The sequence below is a fragment of the Agrilus planipennis genome, unplaced genomic scaffold (assembly GCF_000699045.2).
Source record: "Agrilus planipennis isolate EAB-ADULT unplaced genomic scaffold, Apla_2.0 scaffold344, whole genome shotgun sequence".
Classification (NCBI taxonomy): Eukaryota; Metazoa; Arthropoda; class Insecta; order Coleoptera; family Buprestidae; genus Agrilus; species Agrilus planipennis.
Genome location: NW_020439077.1, coordinates 54615 through 58074, shown reverse-complemented (window position 1 = coordinate 58074; position 3460 = coordinate 54615). Strand labels below are relative to the sequence as shown.

Below are 3460 nucleotides of genomic sequence, written 5' to 3'. Positions count from 1 at the left end.
TCTTCGTACTTCCCTAAAACTAGAACAACTCACATCCTTAACCATTTGTGAACAATATTTTAATCTAAGTCTACCTCTACCCCTTCTAACCCCCGTTTCGGTAACTTCTTCTAATTTTTCGTCTCCTGTCTTTATATTCGCTCTTTCCCTACTCTTTCTTCCCTTGCATACCAGTATTTTTGTTTTACTTTTATTTATTTTCATACAATGCTGTTTTGTCAATACCGTTTCCATTTTATTTAAAGGTATCTTCTCCTTGCTAGATGCTAATACTGCTATATCATCTGGACATTTAAGCATACTAATCTTTTGCCCCTGTATATCTACAGTTCTATTGTTTTTAATGATGTTGATCGCGTCTTTGATGTAGGTACAGATTAAAAAGTAGCGCTAGTAGTATGCATCCCTGTCTGTCTCCCTTCCTAATATTTACTTCTCTACGTTGCAGCCCTAGCTCTATAGCTGCCTGTTGCTCTTTATCTTCTATTTTTGTAACTCATACCTACATTTTTAAGTATATTTGAGATCTTGTCCTATTTAACACTATCAAAAGCCTTTTCTAAATCTACAAATCCTTTGTAAACGCTCTTTCTTTTTTCTATCGTTTTCTCTATTGTTACCCGTAAAACTAGAATGGCCTCCCGCATTCCTCTATTTCTTCTAAACCCAAATTGATCTTCCCGTAATAGTACTTCCACCCTTTTTTCTATCCTCATCTGTACAATTCTAGTTAAGATTTTTGATGCATGGAATGTTAAGCTAATTGCTCTAAATGACTCGCACCTATCCGCGCCTCTCTTTTTAGATATGGTTGCTACCACGTTCTCTTCTTTATCTTTGGAAAAATATTTGAAGGTTTTTGCTATAGAACTAACGGTTACTTGATTCTTACAGCCAATAAACAATTAAAACAAGTAGTCTGGATCAGTGTTTCCCAACCTTTTTTTCCTCGCGAACCAAAAGAAAGGTCCGAAAAAATTTGACGAACCCCTTATGTAGTCGTTAAGACAGGTAAAAAAAAGCAATAAAATTTGATAGAATATATATTTTTCATATTGCAGAATAATTGATTATATTAATCGTGAAACATTTCAGTAAAACATTAATAAGACTAAAATGATGTAAATGTAGTAAACTACCTTAATTTGATATTTATTTCCAATTGTATTGTAAAAAAAAATATTACATAGAAGGGAAAACTGCTGCAATGATTTTAAATATAAAGCAGAACATCATACTATTCACATTGATAAAATGTTTTAAAAATAAATAAATCTTTGTAATAGAAAGAGAATAGTATTTGATTACTTGAACAAAAAGTAATAAATTTTAATGTATAAAATTGTTGATATATTTTGATATTGATGAAGTAATTTTAAAAAATAAATAAGTAAAAAAGAAATGAAAATATTGAAATTTATCATAGATTTCTTAAGAAACAGGCATTTTATTGACGTTTTAAAAAATCCACCATTACAATATTATTTTCGCGAACCCCCTCTGCAAACACTGTGAACCCCCACGTCTTCAAGTCTTATCGAAATCGAGTAGTCTAACAAACTGGTGTACAGAATTTAAAACATTTTTGATTTGAGTTTTAAAACAGTGGCCCCCTTATTATTTCGAAAAGAATAATCACCCTGTACAAGTCACTTTGTTGCATTTTTATAGGATTAATTATGTGTAACGTAGTTGACGTCACTGATCGGGTAATTTTCGTTTTTGCCATTAAGAAATGATTTTCTTTGGGCATGGTCTGGCATACCCGACCATGAATGGAACGCAATCTGCTATGGCACATTAAAAAACAATCGAGAAGATACGGCTCTGTAATTGTCACGAACCCGAACAAAAAAGGAAAAATATCGGATCATTACAATAAATTGCACCGTACTCGGAGTTGCCAAATGTATCAGATTTTCCAAGAATTTCAAAACTAATATCCTCATGACATGATTGATGCCACTTGTAGATTTACATCGGTATATAGTTGTGGAACATCCACCTGACCCTAACATGAATCTCCATCATTTAGTCTTTGGTCCGATATGGAGTAATCACTGTTAAAGGGTTGAAATGGTGTATCTATTTCCACCTTTTAAAACCTTCAAACAAAATGTGTATTCCTTTAAATGATTTACAAACTATTCGGTTAGATATTTAGAAATTAGGTATCCAATATGTAATTCTAAAAGGTGCTGCTTGACTTGCAACATCGCAAAAAGGATGCCTCTTGGTAATACGACAACCATGACCGTGTAATAATGAATTAATTTCTATACCAGAAACATGAAGAGAAGTTAAAGAAAATTTTGCTTTTGGGCATTCTAAATGTAGTTGTGAGTAAGATATGTGCTGGAACTTCTATGATACAGAAAAAGGATAATAATTCGCCCCTATGATTTCTGAAAATTTGAAAAACATGAAATTTAGATCTTGTCTAAAGAATGAAACAGTAATCGCATTGATTACTTAATTTTTATGAGTGAGGTCGCGCCTGCCAGATTTTTTATAATTTTGAATTGGGGGTTGTTATTAAAATACGTTCGTAAATAAGGAGGAAAGGAGTCTAAAGAAGTATGACGTTCGCAATTCATCAATTTTATTTTAATGTTTTTCTTAACTTGACAGTTCTTAAAAATTTTCATTATGAGTCATTGTCAATGTTAGTTTCAATCACAAGTAATCGTTTATAGAGGGAGGGGTTGGACTAGCCTTGTAACGTAGTATCTTTTAGGGGGTTGCTGAAAGTGTGACTTAGCGTAATGAAGAATTTGGGCGACCCATTGTCTCTAAAACATTTGTGCCTGATTGTTGAATAAATTTATTAGATAAATCATATTTTATATACAGGAAAATAACGTTGCATTTAGCGTAATGACTTTGTGCCAATATTAATCTGGCAAAGTTACTCTGAAAATGAACATTTACTTCCTTTAATGGAGTTATGACTTACGGTATCTCAATCTCTTGGCAAATAGAAAGACGCAAGGTCATTGGAACTTTCTAATCGTTTTTGTTTTATTTACATTGCAATTTTAATGGCTCGTTTTTTGCTTATTATGGTTTATTAGTGCGGTTTTGCGGTTAAAATACCATATACTGAGAACGTATTAACGTGGTTGTTAATACAAGAAAAGCCTTGCGTACACGTATTACATAATTGCGAAGTAATGTTCTCGAATATCAACTTTAATGATAAAAGAAATTGGAGTTTGGTGGCCTGTTACACGTTGAGAATTATCAAGATGAAACAGAAATAATCAAAGTCATAATAACATTTTAGAATTTTTTAGATGGAAGGAGTAGTAGAGATATAAAGCAGAGGATAGCGCAGGGTCGCGTCGCCTTTAATAAAAAGAAGTCACTTCTATGCTCGCGAACGGTTAATTTAGAAATTCGAAAAAGGTTGTTAAAGGTGTATGTTTGGAGCACGGCGTTGTACGGGTGCGAAACATGG

At 32.7% G+C, this 3460-nt stretch overlaps 1 protein-coding gene across 1 annotated transcript in view; it reads right to left on the bottom strand.

Annotated features, from left to right (window-relative positions):
- Nucleotides 1–3460, bottom strand: part of LOC108742530 (tyrosine-protein kinase transmembrane receptor Ror-like) — a 48618-nt gene that overhangs the window by 23456 nt on the left and 21702 nt on the right. The window lies entirely within an intron of this gene.